Genomic DNA, 18,675 nt, shown 5'->3' with positions numbered 1-18,675 from the left:
AAAGAGTTCCATGGTTGTCATAGCAACCAGTCAGAGCACTGCTTTATCTAAAAACCTGCCTCGAAAAAGTAAAGCTGGATTCTGATTGGCTGCTATAATACAGGCTTTTCCTTATCAGTGTTTACACTTTTCACATTCTATAGAAAATATTTTACTTATTAACAAAAATGTTGGTGATGGTGAATATGAAGTAATAAACATGGATACACTGGAGAACCTGTAAGGGAGTCAAAACTCTGGTCAAGCCTCAAGATTTTCATAGTCTTTAGTAGAAAATGTCTCATCAGGACCAATACTATCCATATGTCAATGTGAATGACCTGAGGTCACATATGTAGGGCTCAACCGCATCTGGACTAAAGATGAATTCAACCTCCCCAAACCTCTATCTAAATATTCTGAATAGAGATGAGCGAACACTAAAATGTTCGAGGTTCGAAATTCGATTCGAACAGCCGCTCAATGTTCGTGTGTTCGAATGGGTTTCGAACCCCATTATAGTCTATGGGGAACAGATACTCGTTAAGGGGGAAACCCAAATCCGTGTCTGGAGGGTCACCAAGTCCACTATGACACCCCAGGAAATGATGCCAACACCTCTGGAATGACACTGGGACAGCAGGGGAAGCATGCCTGGGGGCATCTAACACACCAAAGACCCTCTATTACCCCCAACACTTTCCACATTCAAAAAAACCTCTATCAAAGTGGGAAAATACCTGGAAACCTTCTTTACTCCCCAAATGGATGGACACAAACCCCAATTTAAGCTCAACAAACAGTAACAACCACCCTTTTAAATCACGTTCCCCATGACAACCACAAATGGAATAGGCAATGGGAATTCCTTAACTGTCATTTTGAGTGTGTGTGTGTGTGTGTGTGTGTGTGTGTGTGTGTGTGTGTGTGATGTGGTAAGACCTTCCAAAATTCACTTTTCTAGCCCTTAACATGAGCCCTTCCAAACAAAGTTACAGGACCTTAAGCTGAGCTACCAGCAGAGATTGAGGCCCTTGGCATGAGTAGAGCCTTGCACCAGCAGTGTTTTTGGCACTTAGGGTGAGTTGAGCCTTGTACCAGCGTGTGTCCCTTAACATCAGGCGGGCCCTAAGTTCTGCGCTTTGCACAAAAGTTCCACATTAACTAGGCTGAATGGTACAAAGATTAGTAGGCCCGAGAACCAGGAACAGGTCTTGCAATGGCTGTCGGATAACGCTTAAAGCACATTGTCCACCAGCCAGTCAGCCTCTACCTCCTCTTACCCAACAGTCTTGTCCTCCTTCCACCCAAAATTCCCAATCTTCCCAGAACAATAACCCCAACTGTCCCTGCTCCCCAGAGCTGTTCTCCCTTCCTTTGACTGTACTGCAACCTGCCCCTCCATTTCGCGATTCCACGGACCTAACAGACGAGTATCTGTGTCCAGATGCTCAAACACTAGAGTCTCCTCCATCTCCGGTCGATTTGGTGGCGGATGACCAGCAACCCACCCTCATTGACGACGATGAGATGCAGTTGCTGTCAGGGCAGCCAGTTGACATGCGCATTGTGCAGGAGGAGGAGGCGAGACAGGAGTTGGAAGAGGAGGTGGTGGACGATGAGGACACCGACCCAACCTGGACAAGGCGGATGTCAAGCTGGGAAAGTAGTGTGGATGTTGAGGCAGGTGCAGCACCAAAAAGGGTAGCTAGAGGCAGAGGTCAACAGCTTTGCCGAAGCCAGGCCAGACCCGGGATGTCCGAAGATGTTCCCTTTTGTACCCAGCCCAGAAAAACTCCCCCATCGAGGGCACGTTTCTCGAAGGTGTAGAGTTTTTTCAAGGAATGCGCCGAGGACAGATATAGTGTCGTCTACACAATTTGCCTCTCGAAATCGAGTAGGGGCCCTGAGAAGAGCAACCTGTCCACCACTTCAATGCACCGTCATTTGGAATCCAAGCAATGGAATCAGTGGCAGGCAGCAACGGCAGGACAAACGTCGCCCGCCGTTCATGCCACTGCCTCTGCTCACAGTGCTGGCGATGCACTCCAGAGGACGAGCCAGGACATCACTTCATCTGCCTCCGCCACTTTGTTGACTTCTCCCTCATCCTCCCCTGTTTCTGTCTTATCTCCTTCTCCTGCACCATCAAAGGCACCATCAGGCGCTTCTTTACAACAACCCACCATCTCTCAGACATTGGAGCGCCGGCAGAAATACACCGCTAACCACCCACCCACGCAAGCCTAGAACGCCAACATCGCTAAACTGCTGGCCCAGGAGAGGTTGGCGTTCCGGCTTGTTGAAACTCCCGCCTTCCCGGACCTGATGGCAACTGTGGCACCTCACTATGCCGTCCCTAGCCGTCTCAACTTCTCCCGGTGTGGCGTCCCCGCCTTGCACCAGCACGTGTCACTCAACATCAGGTGGGCCCTTAGTTCCGCGCTTTGCTGCAAGGTCCACTTGACCACCGACACTTGGACAAGCGCCTGTGGTCAGGGATGCTGCTTATCTTTAAGGACAGGCAGGGTGAATGTGGTGGAGTCTGGTCCCGGGGTGCAAACTGAGGTACCCTATCTCCTCTCCCAGGCCAAAATTCATGGCAGGAGTAGACTGAAACCCTACGACGCTGCAACCTCCACCACAGCTACTAGCGGCAAACGCTAAAACACTGGTGTGGGGAGACGTCAGCAGGCGGTGCTGAAGCTCATCAGCTTGGGGGACAGACAGCACAGTGCCTCCAAGGTCAGGGATGCCATCCTGGCTGAGATGGCATTTTTTTTTCCCTGCTACACCTGGGGCCTGGCATTTTTACGCCTGTGATAATGGCTGGAACCTGGTAGCGGCTCTGGAGCTTGCCAGCCTCCAACACGTTCCATGTTTGGCCCACGTCTAACCTAGTGGTGCAAAGTTTTTTGAAAACATACCCAAATGTACCGAAGCTACTGTTGAAAATGCGGCACTTGTGCGCCCACTTTTGCAAGTGCACAGGAGTCGCTGCTAGCCTAAAAACACTCTAGCAAGGCCTACATCTGTCCAAACACAGGCTGTTGTCCGTCATTCACACACGCTGAAACCCTACAATACCATATCTTGAGCAGGGTGTGTGAGCTGCACAGACCTTTGATGGAGTTCCATCTACAAAACCCAAGGGTTCCTCAAAGTCAGCTCCCAAAGTTTCTGCACCATGAGTTTCCAGGGGTGGCAGAGTTATGGCTAGGGGCAGAGGCATGGATAGGGATGATGTCTAGGGGCAAAAGCAGTGTGGATGTGGAGGCAAGCTAAGCAGGAAAAACTGGGGGTACAAGCTAAGGCATGGACTGGGGTGATGTCTAGGGGCAAAAGCAGTGTGGATGTGGAGGCAAGCTAAGCAGGAAAAACTGGGGGTACAAGCTAAGGCATGGACTGGGGTGATGTCTAGGGGCAAAAGCAGTGTGGATGTGGAGGCAAGCTAAGCAGGAAAAACTGGGGGTACAAGCTAAGGCATGGACTGGGGTGATGTCTAGGGGCAAAAGCAGTGTGGATGTGGAGGCAAGCAAAGCAGGGAAAATGGTGGCTAGAGGCAAAGGGATGTCCATAGGCAGCAAGGGCAAAGATGCAAAACTCTCCCCTGTTTCAAGAATTTTCCTGACTTGTCTCCCCACAAAACATTCCTGGGAGGAGGGCTGAAACACCACCCTCCTCCTCCTCCGCTGTTAGATTGACCCCAGCTACGAGCTGAAAATGCTGCAACACTGGTGTGGGGAGACGTCAGCAGGCTGGGCTGAAGCTCATCAGCTTGGGAGACGGACAGCACACTGCCTCTGAGGTCAGGGATGCCATCCTGGATGAGATGGCAATTTGTTTATCCCCGCTGCCCCTGGGGCCAGGCTTTTTTGTCTTGTTGGAGGGCTCTGGAGCTTGCCAGCCTCCAACACGTTCCATGCCTGGCCCACGTGTTCAATGTAGTGGTGCAATGATTTTTAAAAACATACCCCAAATTAGCTGAGCTAAGGGTGAAAGTGCGGCACTTGGACACCCACTTTCCCAAGTCTACAGTACCTGGAGCTAGCCGCAATACACTCCAGCAAGGCCTACATCTGCCTGAAGCACCTACTGTTGTGCGAGGTCACCACACGCTCTAACCCTAGATACCGTATGTTCAGCAGGGTGTGTGAGCAGCAGAGACCTTTGATGGAGTACCAGCTACAAAACCCAAGGGTTCCTCAGAGTCAGCTCCCTCACTTTCTGCACCATGAGTTTCCATGGGTGGCAGACTTATGGCTAGAGGCACAGGCATGGATAGGGGTGATGTGTAGGGGCAAAAGCAGTGTGGATGTGGAGGCAAGCTAAGCAGCAAAAACTGGGGGTACAAGCAGCCGGTGGCATCATCACTGACAAGCACAGCTGTCTGTCAGCTGACAGGCTGAATTTCACCAAAATGAACAGACAATGGATAGACTCATCATATACATGTCAGTTACATGACAAATTTAGTGCAATTTGCAAGTCCAAGATGGGTTGGAGATCTGCGGAGAGGAATCTCACCACCTCTTGCGGGTGCCATCATTTGGAAGGCAAGCCCTGGGCTCAGTGGGTGAGAGCAAGCGCAGGATAATCGTCGTTTGGCCTGGCGGCCACTGCCTCTCCCACTGTTGACAGGGCTGGCGCTGCAGTCCAGGCCAGCAGCCAGGACACCTCCACATCTGCCTCTGACACTTTGGGGAGTTCACCCTTATCCTCACCTTTTCCTGCCATTTCTCCTTTTGCCCGCGCCATCATGCGCCTCTTCCCAGCAACTCCCCATCTCCCAAGCCTTTCATTTCATGCTAAAGTACAGCGCAACCCACCCACATGCCCAAGGCTTCAACGGCCTCATCTCAAGAAATCTGGCCCAGGAGATGTTGGAATCCCGGCTGGGGGACACTCTGCCCTTTTTGGGCAGAGTGTCTACTGCGCCACCGCACTGTGCCGTCCACACCAGCACTTTCCCCCAAACATGAGGCGGTCCCTAAATTCAGCGCTTAGCCCTAAAGTTCCATGTGACCAGTTACGAATGGACAAGTGCATGCGGACAGGGACGCTACCTTTCAATTTGGGCACAGTGGTTGAATGTAGTTGAGGCGTGGACCGGGTCGCAAAATGTGGTGGCCTGACTTGTCTCCCCACACAACATTCCTGGGAGGAGGGCTGAAACACCACCCTCCTCCGCTGTTAAATTGACCCCAGCTACGAGCTGGAAACGCTGCAACACTGGTGTGGGGAGACGTCAGCGGGCCGTGCTGAAGCTCATCAGCTTGGGGGCCAGACAGCACACTGCCTACAAAGTGAGTCATGCCATCCTCGATGAGACGGCAATGTGGTTTTTGCCACTGCACCTGGGCCCAGGCATGTTGTCATGTGTGATAATGGCCGTAACCTGGGATTGTCTCTGTAGCTTGGCAGCCTGCAACATATTCCATGCCTGGGCCACGTTTTTAACTCATTGCTGCTAATCATTTTAAAAAGGTACCCCAATGTTCCTGAGCTACTGGTGAAAGTGTGGCGCTTGTGCGGATAGTTTTTAAAGTCTATAGTTGCCGCTGCTAGCCTCTATGCACTCCTACAACGCCTGTACCTGCTGGAACAACGGCTGTTGTGCGACGTCTCCACACTGCTGGCACTAAACATATCATGTGTTGAGCAGAGTGTGTGAGCAGCACAGACCTTTGATGTAGTTCCAACTCCAAAACCCTCGGGTTCGTCAAAGTCAACTCCCTCAGTTGCTCAACCATGAGTGGCCATGGGTGGCAGACTTATGTGAAATCCCATCCCATCCATTGCACTGGACACGAAACATTAGCATGCGCTCAGCACAACTTCGGATATGGCAGCTGCGTTAAGCAGGGTGCTGGGTACAACACAGACCAGGCCCGAGCACCAGGAACAGGTGTTAGAAATACTGCAGCATCCGCCATTTCCTTCCAATTTTGGGGTTTTGGACCCGCCACCGACTTCTCTGGACCTAAGTGGGGATCATGAGACACAGTTGCCATCAGGGCAAGCTGTGGTCATGTGCGGTTTGCAGTAAGGGGCCAGTGCGCAATTGGAAGAGGAGTTGGTGGATGACGAGGCCACCGACCCCACATGGACAGGGGTGATGTCTAGGGGCTAAAGCAGTGTAGATGTGGAGGGAAGCTAAATCAACAAAAAACCTGGGTAGAAGCAAAGGCATAAACTGGGGTGATGTTTAGGGGCTAAAGCAGTGTAGATGTGGAGGGAAGCTAATTCAACAAAAAAAACAGGGTAGAAACAAAGGCATAAACTGGGGTGATGTTTAGGGGTGAAAGCAGTGTAGATGTGGAGGGAAGCTAAGCAGCAAAAACAGTGGGTAGAAGCAAAGGCATGCAAAACTCTACCCTGTTGGAAGACTTATTCCTAGGTCTGGAACACGTTAATGGCCCCCCTGGACAAATTACTGCCACTCAGGGGCGTAGTGTCACCAGGAGGGACAAGTATAGGCGCATGTTGTGGGAATACCTGGCCGACACCAGCTCTGTCCTCTCCGATCCCTCTGTGCTCTACAGCCTACACTTATTTTCTCATCTTTTTTTCTGCACTGCACATCTCTTGCCTGCTTCCTTTGGGATCTTACAAGTGGTGGTCCACTTCCAAAGATGGTAATTTCACTAGACAGTGTAACGGGAGTAGCTGAGGGATCGTTGTCTTAACCACTTTTTGGCACAAAATTAACTTCCAAAGCCAAATATGGTGCAAGTATATGATGCAAGGACACCTACACACCTATCTCTGACACATTGGGGAGTTCACCCTCATGCGCCCTTTTGGCCTGCACCATCATGCGCCTCTTCCCAGCCACTCCACATTTCCCAAGCTTTTCATTGCAGGCAGAAGTACAACACAACCCACCCCCATGCCCAAGCCTTTAACAGCCTCATCGATAAACTGCTGGCCCTGGAGATGTTGGTGTTTGTTTATGCTTCTGGAGACCCAGGCCTTCCGTCAGCAGATGGCAGCTGGGGCACCTCCCTATGCTGGGCCTAGCCGTTACTACTTCTCTTGGTGTGCTGTCCCTGCCTTGCGCCTGCATGTGTCCCATAACATCAGTCGGGCCCAGAGCTCTGCGCTTTGCTGCAAGGTCCACTTGACCACCGACACATGGACAGGCGCCTGTGGTCAGGGATGCTGCAGTGCTTATCTTTAATGACAGGCAGGGTGAATGTGGTGGAGTCTGTTCCCCGGGTGCAAACTGGGGTGGCCTATCTCCTCTCCCAGGCCAAAATTCATGGCAGGAGTAGACTGAAACCCTACGATGCTGCAACCTCCACCCCAGCTACTAGCGGAAAACACTGTAACACTGGCATGGGGAGATGTCAGCAGGCCGTGCTGAAACTGATCAGCTTGGGGGACAGACAGCACAGTGCCTCCGAGGTCAGGGATGCCATCCTGGCTGAGATGGCATTTTTTTTTTCCCTGCTACACCTGGGGCCTGGCATTTTTGCGCCTGTGATAATGGCTGGAACCTGGTAGCAGATCTGGAGCTTGCCAGACTCAAACACGGTCCACGCATGGCCCACGTTTTTCAACTTGTTGGTGCCATGTTTCTTTGAAACCTACACCATTGTGCCTGATATACAGGTCAAAGTGGGGCCATTTTTGTAAGTGAGAACTAGCCTCTGCTAGGCAGAAAACATTTAGAGCACACTCCTCTCATCTTCGCACCATTGGCTGGCGGAGGAAGACGAGGGGGTTGGAGTGGCATCTGATGTCCCTGTCCCACACGAGGCTAGAGGATGCACTTCAGTGCATCCCATTGCTTCACCACAAATGGTGTGAAGGGGAGTGGAAAATGGAGGAAATGGAGAGTGACCCTTACAGTTGGGGCCAGCAAAGGCATGCCAAGTAACACACTGGCACACATGGCTGACTTCATCTTGGGTTGCTTTTCAACACATATTTCACATCATGAAGAACAAATAATACTGGATTTTTACAAGCCTCGAACCCCGGTCTAGGTCTAATGTCTGTTCCTTTCTTATATTAGGGGAGAGGGAAAAAAAATTACTTCAGTGATACGTTTAGCGTACATAGACTGACTATTAATGTGCATCCCACTTAGTGTTGTTAGGGTTACACACCGTCACAACCTGGCTAAAGCTTCTATAGCTGTTAATAAAGTCAACATAACTTTACGGTATCCAAAAAGACAGCTGGTACCGACAGAGAGCAAGACAAATGTCAACCAAAGCTGTGAGCTCTGAACACCCACAGTGACTTTGGCGTCATCATCATTATAAGGGAGCGGGTGGTAATAAATAACTTGGCAGTGCCTAAAACCCAAAAAGCTTATACAACTATATTTACATTAAGATAAACAAATGACACTTTTCAGTAGCATGTCATGAGACACGCTGATAAGCTCTTCCTTTGTGCAGTGCTATTTGAAAGTTAAACACTGCCTTTATTTTAATTCTGGAGAAGGTGCAGACATTAGATTTAGAACATATTGTCTTCATTGTCCAAATCCTCTATATAGGTAACGTGTTTTTCGGGCCGAGCTGTCTGGGAACGAGCTGGTGCAGCACTGACAACCTGGGTGAATGAATCCCCAAATTATTTGTGGAATTCCCAGTGAGACAATGGCACTATCTACCAGTAGCAAAAATTGTGGGTGCACGTAACCCCAATATATTCTTTGAATTCCCAGTCAGACAATGGCACTGTATAGCAGTAGCAAAAATTGTGGGTGCACGTAACCCCAATATATTCTTTGAATTCCCAGTGAGACAATGGCACTGTATAGCAGTAGCAAAAATTGTGGGTGCACGTAACCCCCATATATTCTTTGAATTCCCAGTCAGACAATGGCACTATATACCAGTAGCAAAAATTGTGGGTGCACGTAACCCCAATATATTCTTTGAATTACCAGTCAGAAACTGGCACTATATAGCAGTAGCAAAAATTGTGGGTGCACATAACCCCAATATATTCTTTGAATTCCCAGTGAGACAATGGCACTGTATAGCAGTAGCAAAAATTGTGGGTGCACGTAACCCCCATATATTCTTTGAATTCCCAGTCAGACAATGGCACTATATACCAGTAGCAAAAATTGTGGGTGCACGTAACCCCAATATATTCTTTGAATTCCCAGTGAGACAATGGCACTTTATAGCAGTAGCAAAAATTGTGGGTGCACGTAACCCCCATATATTCTTTGAATTCCCAGTCAGACAATGGCACTAAATACCAGTAGCAAAAATTGTGGGTGCACGTAACCCCAATATATTCTTTGAATTCCCAGTGAGACAATGGCACTGTATAGCAGTAGCAAAAATTGTGGGTGCACGTAACCCCCATATATTCTTTGAATTCCCAGTCAGACAATGGCACTATATACCAGTAGCAAAAATTGTGGGTGCACGTAACCCCAATATATTCTTTGAATTACCAGTCAGAAACTGGCACTATATAGCAGTAGCAAAAATTGTGGGTGCACATAACCCCAATATATTCTTTGAATTCCCAGTGAGACAATGGCACTGTATAGCAGTAGCAAAAATTGTGGGTGCACGTAACCCCCATATATTCTTTGAATTCCCAGTCAGACAATGGCACTATATACCAGTAGCAAAAATTGTGGGTGCACGTAACCCCAATATATTCTTTGAATTCCCAGTGAGACAATGGCACTGTATAGCAGTAGCAAAAATTGTGGGTGCACGTAACCCCCATATATTCTTTGAATTCCCAGTCAGACAATGGCACTATATACCAGTAGTAAAAATTGTGGGTGCACATAACCCCAATATATTCTTTGACTTCCCAGTGAGACTATGGCACTGTATAGCAGTAGCAAAAATTGTGGGTGCACGTAACCCCCATATATTCTTTGAATTCCCAGTCAGACAATGGCACTATATACCAGTAGCAAAAATTGTGGGTGCACGTAACCCCAATATATTCTTTGAATTACCAGTCAGAAACTAGCACTATATAGCAGTAGCAAAAATTGTGGGTGCACATAACTCCAATATATTCTTTGAATTCCCAGTGAGACAATGGCACTATATACCAGTAGCAAAAATTGTGGGTGCACGTAACCCCAATATATTCTTTGAATTACCAGTCAGAAACTGGCACTATATGGCAGTAGCAAGAAATGAGGGTATTTGTAACCCCAATATATTCTTTGAATTCCCAGTGAGACAATGGCACTATATACCAGTAGCAAAAATTGTGGGTGCACATAACCCCAATATATTCTTTGAATTCCCAGTGAGACAATGGCACTGTATATCAGTAGCAAAAATTGTGGGTGCACGTAACCCCCATATATTCCTTGAATTCCCAGTCAGACAATGGCACTATATACCAGTAGCAAAAATTGTGGGTGCACGTAACCCCAATATATTCTTTGAATTCCCAGTCAGACAATGGCACTGTATAACAGTAGCAAAAATTGTGGGTGCACGTAACCCCAATATATTCTTTGAATTCCCAGTGAGACAATGGCACTGTATAGCAGTAGCAAAAATTGTGGGTGCATGTAACCCCCATATATTCTTTGAATTCCCAGTCAGACAATGGCACTATATACCAATAGCAAAAATTGTGGGTGCACGTAACCCCAACATATTCTTTGAATTCCCAGTGAGACAATGGCACTGTATAGCAGTAGCAAAAATTGTGGGTGCACGTAACCCCCATATATTCTTTGAATTCCCAGTCAGACAATGGCACTATATACCAGTAGCAAAAATTGTGGGTGCACGTAACCCCAATATATTCTTTGAATTCCCAGTGAGACAATGGCACTGTATAGCAGTAGCAAAAATTGTGGGTGCACGTAACCCCCATATATTCTTTGAATTCCCAGTGAGACAATGGCACTGTATAGCAGTAGCAAAAATTGTGGGTGCACGTAACCCCCATATATTCTTTGAATTCCCAGTCAGACAATGGCACTATATACCAGTAGCAAAAATTGTGGGTGCACGTAACCCCAATATATTCTTTTAATTCCCAGTGAGACAATGGCACTGTATAGCAGTAGCAAAAATTGTGGGTGCACGTAACCCCCATATATTCTTTGAATTCCCAGTCAGACAATGGCACTATATACCAGTAGCAAAAATTGTGGGTGCACGTAACCCCAATATATTCTTTGAATTACCAGTCAGAAACTGGCACTATATAGCAGTAGCAAAAATTGTGGGTGCACATAACTCCAATATATTCTTTGAATTCCCAGTGAGACAATGGCACTATATACCAGTAGCAAAAATTGTGGGTGCACATAACCCCAATATATTCTTTGAATTCCCAGTGAGACAATGGCACTGTATATCAGTAGCAAAAATTGTGGGTGCACGTAACCCCCATATATTCCTTGAATTCCCAGTCAGACAATGGCACTATATACCAGTAGCAAAAATTGTGGGTGCACGTAACCCCAATATATTCTTTGAATTCCCAGTGAGACAATGGCACTGTATAGCAGTAGCAAAAATTGTGGGTGCACGTAACCCCCATATATTCTTTGAATTCCCAGTCAGACAATGGCACTATATACCAGTAGCAAAAATTGTGGGTGCACATAACCCCAATATATTCTTTGAATTCCCAGTGAGACAATGGCACTTTATAGCAGTAGCAAAAATTGTGGGTGCACATAACCCCCATATATTCTTTGAATTCCCAGTCAGACAATGGCACTATATACCAGTAGCAAAAATTGTGGGTGCACGTAACCCCAATATATTCTTTGAATTCCCAGTGAGACAATGGCACTATATACCAGTAGCAAAAATTGTGGGTGCACGTAACCCCAATATATTCTTTGAATTCCCAGTCAGACAATGGCACTATATACCAGTAGCAAAAATTGTGGGTGCACGTAACCCCAATATATTCTTTGAATTCCCAGTCAGACAATGGCACTATATACCAGTAGCAAAAATAGTGGGTGTATATAGCCCCAATTCTATTGCTAGGGGACTTGCAGGGTATTTCTGAGGTGAAGGTGGGGGGGCACACCGTTGGAACGGGGATTTGGGGTGTATATATGGGGTATACGGGAATACACTGTCAGTGTGTTCCATTCAGGATCCTGGGAAAGCTGGGTTGCGGCGATTGAGCCCGTCAGTGCCACGTTACACTGACAAGCTTCTCCCTGGAATTGAAGTTATATGTAAGCCCAATATATTCTTTGAATTCCCAGTGAGACAATGGCACTATATACAAGTAGCAAAAATTGTGGGTGCACGTAACCCCAATATATTCTTTGAATTCCCAGTGAGACAATGGCACTATCTACCAGTAGCAAAAATTGTGGGTGCACGTAACCCCAATATATTCTTTGAATTCCCAGTGAGACAATGGCACTGTATAGCAGTAGCAAAAATTGTGGGTGCACGTAACCCCAATATATTCTTTGAATTCCCAGTGAGACAATGGCACTGTATACCAGTAGCAAAAATTGTGGGTGCACATAACTCCAATATATTCTTTGAATTCCCAGTGAGACAATGGCACTATATACCAGTAGCAAAAATTGTGGGTGCACGTAACCCCAATATATTCTTTGAATTCCCAGTCAGAAACTGGCACTATATACCAGTAGCAAAAATTGTGGGTGCACGTAACCCCAATATATTCTTTGAATTACCAGTCAGAAACTGGCACTATATAGCAGTAGCAAAAAATGTGGGTGCACATAACCCAATATATTCTTTGAATTCCCAGTGAGACAATGGCACTATATACCAGTAGCAAAAATTGTGGGTGCACGTAACCCCAATATATTCTTTGAATTCCCAGTCAGACAATGGCACTATATACCAGTAGCAACAATTGTGGGTGCACGTAACTCCAATATATTCTTTGAATTACCAGTCAGAAACTGGCACTATATAGCAGTAGCAAAAATTGTGGGTGCACATAACTCCAATATATTCTTTGAATTCCCAGCGAGACAATGGCACTATATACCAGTAGCAAAAATTGTGGGTGCACGTAACCCCAATATATTCTTTGAATTCCCAGTCAGACAATGGCACTATATACCAGTAGTAAAAATTGTGGGTGCACATAACCCCAATATATTCTTTGAATTCCCAGTGAGACTATGGCACTGTATAGCAGTAGCAAAAATTGTGGGTGCACGTAACCCCCATATATTCTTTGAATTCCCAGTCAGACAATGGCACTATATACCAGTAGCAAAAATTGTGGGTGCACGTAACCCCAATATATTCTTTGAATTACCAGTCAGAAACTGGCACTATATAGCAGTAGCAAAAATTGTGGGTGCACATAACTCCAATATATTCTTTGAATTCCCAGTGAGACAATGGCACTATATACCAGTAGCAAAAATTGTGGGTGCACGTAACCCCAATATATTCTTTGAATTACCAGTCAGAAACTGGCACTATATGGCAGTAGCAATAAATGAGGGTATTTGTAACCCCAATATATTCTTTGAATTCCCAGTGAGACAATGGCACTATATACCAGTAGCAAAAATTGTGGGTGCACATAACCCCAATATATTCTTTGAATTCCCAGTGAGACAATGGCACTGTATATCAGTAGCAAAAATTGTGGGTGCACGTAACCCCCATATATTCCTTGAATTCCCAGTCAGACAATGGCACTATATACCAGTAGCAAAAATTGTGGGTGCACGTAACCCCAATATATTCTTTGAATTCCCAGTCAGACAATGGCACTGTATAACAGTAGCAAAAATTGTGGGTGCACGTAACCCCAATATATTCTTTGAATTCCCAGTGAGACAATGGCACTGTATAGCAGTAGCAAAAATTGTGGGTGCACGTAACCCCCATATATTCTTTGAATTCCCAGTCAGACAATGGCACTATATACCAGTAGCAAAAATTGTGGGTGCACGTAACCCCAACATATTCTTTGAATTCCCAGTGAGACAATGGCACTGTATAGCAGTAGCAAAAATTGTGGGTGCACGTAACCCCCATATATTCTTTGAATTCCCAGTCAGACAATGGCACTATATACCAGTAGCAAAAATTGTGGGTGCACGTAACCCCAATATATTCTTTGAATTCCCAGTGAGACAATGGCACTGTATAGCAGTAGCAAAAATTGTGGGTGCACGTAACCCCCATATATTCTTTGAATTCCCAGTGAGACAATGGCACTGTATAGCAGTAGCAAAAATTGTGGGTGCACGTAACCCCCATATATTCTTTGAATTCCCAGTCAGACAATGGCACTATATACCAGTAGCAAAAATTGTGGGTGCACGTAACCCCAATATATTCTTTGAATTCCCAGTGAGACAATGGCACTGTATAGCAGTAGCAAAAATTGTGGGTGCACGTAACCCCCATATATTCTTTGAATTCCCAGTCAGACAATGGCACTATATACCAGTAGCAAAAATTGTGGGTGCACGTAACCCCAATATATTCTTTGAATTACCAGTCAGAAACTGGCACTATATAGCAGTAGCAAAAATTGTGGGTGCACATAACTCCAATATATTCTTTGAATTCCCAGTGAGACAATGGCACTATATACCAGTAGCAAAAATTGTGGGTGCACGTAACCCCAATATATTCTTTGAATTACCAGTCAGAAACTGGCACTATATGGCAGTAGCAAGAAATGAGGGTATTTGTAACCCCAATATATTCTTTGAATTCCCAGTGAGACAATGGCACTATATACCAGTAGCAAAAATTGTGGGTGCACATAACCCCAATATATTCTTTGAATTCCCAGTGAGACAATGGCACTTTATAGCAGTAGCAAAAATTGTGGGTGCACATAACCCCCATATATTCTTTGAATTCCCAGTCAGACAATGGCACTATATACCAGTAGCAAAAATTGTGGGTGCACGTAACCCCAATATATTCTTTGAATTCCCAGTGAGACAATGGCACTATATACCAGTAGCAAAAATTGTGGGTGCACGTAACCCCAATATATTCTTTGAATTCCCAGTCAGACAATGGCACTATATACCAGTAGCAAAAATAGTGGGTGTATATAGCCCCAATTCTATTGCTAGGGGACTTGCAGGGTATTTCTGAGGTGAAGGTGGGGGGGCACACCGTTGGAACGGGGATTTGGGGTGTATATATGGGGTATACGGGAATACACTGTCAGTGTGTTCCATTCAGGATCCTGGGAAAGCTGGGTTGCGGCGATTGAGCCCGTCAGTGCCACGTTACACTGACAAGCTTCTCCCTGGAATTGAAGTTATATGTAAGCCCAATATATTCTTTGAATTCCCAGTGAGACAATGGCACTATATACAAGTAGCAAAAATTGTGGGTGCACGTAACCCCAATATATTCTTTGAATTCCCAGTGAGACAATGGCACTATCTACCAGTAGCAAAAATTGTGGGTGCACGTAACCCCAATATATTCTTTGAATTCCCAGTGAGACAATGGCACTGTATAGCAGTAGCAAAAATTGTGGGTGCACGTAACCCCAATATATTCTTTGAATTCCCAGTGAGACAATGGCACTGTATACCAGTAGCAAAAATTGTGGGTGCACATAACTCCAATATATTCTTTGAATTCCCAGTGAGACAATGGCACTATATACCAGTAGCAAAAATTGTGGGTGCACGTAACCCCAATATATTCTTTGAATTCCCAGTCAGAAACTGGCACTATATACCAGTAGCAAAAATTGTGGGTGCACGTAACCCCAATATATTCTTTGAATTACCAGTCAGAAACTGGCACTATATAGCAGTAGCAAAAAATGTGGGTGCACATAACCCAATATATTCTTTGAATTCCCAGTGAGACAATGGCACTATATACCAGTAGCAAAAATTGTGGGTGCACGTAACCCCAATATATTCTTTGAATTCCCAGTGAGACAATGGCACTATATACCAGTAGCAACAATTGTGGGTGCACGTAACCCCCATATATTCTTTGAATTCCCAGTGAGACAATGGCACTGTATAGCAGTAGCAAAAATTGTGGGTGCACGTAACCCCCATATATTCTTTGAATTCCCAGTGAGACAATGGCACTATATACCAGTAGCAAAAATTGTGGGTGCACGTAACCCCAATATATTCTTTGAATTCCCAGTGAGACAATGGCACTATATACCAGTAGCAAAAATTGTGGGTGCACGTAACCCCAATATATTCTTTGAATTCCCAGTCAGACAATGGCACTATATACCAGTAGCAAAAATAGTGGGTGTATATAGCCCCAATTCTATTGCTAGGGGACTTGCAGGGTATTTCTGAGGTGAAGGTGGGGGGGCACACCGTTGGAACGGGGATTTGGGGTGTATATATGGGGTATACGGGAATACACTGTCAGTGTGTTCCATTCAGGATCCTGGGAAAGCTGGGTTGCGGCGATTGAGCCCGTCAGTGCCACGTTACACTGACAAGCTTCTCCCTGGAATTGAAGTTACAGTCCTATGAAAAAGTTTGGGCACCCCTATTAATCTTAATCATTTTTAGTTCTAAATATTTTGGTATTTGCAACAGCCATTTCAGTTTGATATATCTAATAACTGATGGACACAGTAATATTTCAGGATTGAAATGAGGTTTATTGTACTAACAGAAAATGTGCAATATGCATTAAACCAAAATTTGACCGGTGCAAAAGTATGGGCACCTCAACAGAAAAGTGACATTAATATTTAGTACATCCTCCTTTTGCAAAGATAACAGCCTCTAGTCGCTTCCTGTAGCTTTTAATCAGTTCCTGGATCCTGGATAAAGGTATTTTGGACAAACAATTCAAGTTCAGTTAAGTTAGATGGTCGCCGAGCATGGGCAGCCCGCTTCAAATCATCCCACAGATGTTCAATGATATTCAGGTCTGGGGACTGGGATGGCCATTCCAGAACATTGTAATTGTTCCTCTGCATGAATGCCTGAGGATTTGGAGCGGTGTTTTGGATCATTGTCTTGCTGAAATATCCATCCCCGGCGTAACTTCAACTTCGTCACTGATTCTTGAACATTATTCTCAAGAATCTGCTGATACTGAGTGGAATCCATGCGACTCTCAACTTTAACAAGATTCCCGATGCCGGCATTGGCCACACAGCCCCAAAGCATGATGGAACCTCCACCAAATTTTACAGTGGGTAGCATGTGTTTTTCTTGGAATGCTGTTTCTTTTTGGACGCCATGCATAACGCCTTTTTTTATAACCAAACAACTCAATTTTTGTTTCCAAAATGAAGCTGCCTTGTCCAAATGTGCTTTTTCATACCTCAGGCAACTCTATTTGTGGCGTATGTGCAGAAACGGCTTCTTTCTCATCACTCTCCCATACAGCTTCTATTTGTGCAAAGTGCGCTGTATAGTTGACCGATGCACAGTGACACCATCTGCAGCAAGATGATGCTGCAGCTCTTTGGAGGTGGTCTGTGGATTGTCCTTGACTGTTCTCACCATTCTTCTTCTCTGCCTTTCTGATATTTTTCTTGGCCTGCCACTTCTGGGCTTAACAAGAACTGTCCCTGTGGTCTTCCATTTCCTTACTATGTTCCTCACAGTGGAAACTGACAGGTTATATCTCTGAGACAACGTTTTGTATCCTTCCCCTGAACAACTATGTTGAACAATCTTTGTTTTCAGATCATTTGAGAGTTGTTTTAAGTAGCCTATGATGCCACTCTTCAGAGGAGATTCAAATAGGAGATCAACTTGCAATTGGCCACCTTAAATACCTTTTCTCATGATTGGATACACCTGGCTATGAAGTTCAAAGCTCAGTGAGGTTACAAAAACAATTTTGTGCTTCAGTAAGTCAGTAAAAAGTAGTTAGGAGTATTCAAATCAATAAAATGATAAGGGTGCCCATATTTTTGCACCAGTCAAATTTTGGTTTAATGCATGTTGCACATTTTCTGTTAGTACAATAAACCTCATTTCAATCCTGAAATATTACTGTGTCCATCAGTTATTAGATATATCAAACTGAAATGGCTGTTGCAAACACCAAAATATTTAGAACTAAAAATGATTAAGATTAATAGGGGTGCCCAAACTTTTTCATAGGACTGTATATGTAAGCTCAATATATTCTTTGAATTCCCAGTGAGACAATGGCACTATATGGCAGTAGCAAAAATAGTGGGTGTATATAGCCCCAATTCTATTGCTAGGGGACTTGCAGGGTATTTCTGGGGTGAAGGTGGGGGGGCACACCGTTGGAACGGGTATCGGGGGTATATATCGGGTATACGGGAATACACTGTCAGTGTATTCCATTCAGGATCCGCGGAAAGCTGGGTTGTGGCAATTGAGCCCGTCAGTGCCACGTTACACTGACAAGCTTCTCCCTGGAATTTAGCTCTTATAAGAGCTGTTGGTTGTCTTCTCCTTCCTATCCTAGCCTGTCCCTGCCTACCCAGAATCTAAGCCCTAGCTAACTGGACGGAAACCTCCGTCCCCGGTGAATTGCAAGCTCAGAATGACGCGAAGCTGGGCGGCGCTGTTCTTTTAAATTAGAGGTCACATGTTTTCGGCAGCCAATGGGTTTTGCCTACTTTTTTCAACGTCACCGGTGTCGTAGTTCCTGTCCCACCTACCCTGCGCTGTTATTGGAGCAAAAAAGGCGCCAGGGAAGGTGGGAGGGGAATCGAGTAATGGCGCACTTTACCACGCGGTGTTCGATTCGATTCGAACATGCCGAACAGCCTAATATCTGATCG

This window comes from Leptodactylus fuscus, chromosome 2, assembly GCF_031893055.1.
Source record: "Leptodactylus fuscus isolate aLepFus1 chromosome 2, aLepFus1.hap2, whole genome shotgun sequence".
Lineage (NCBI taxonomy): Eukaryota > Metazoa > Chordata > Amphibia > Anura > Leptodactylidae > Leptodactylus > Leptodactylus fuscus.
Note: the sequence above shows the minus strand (reverse complement) of the source record.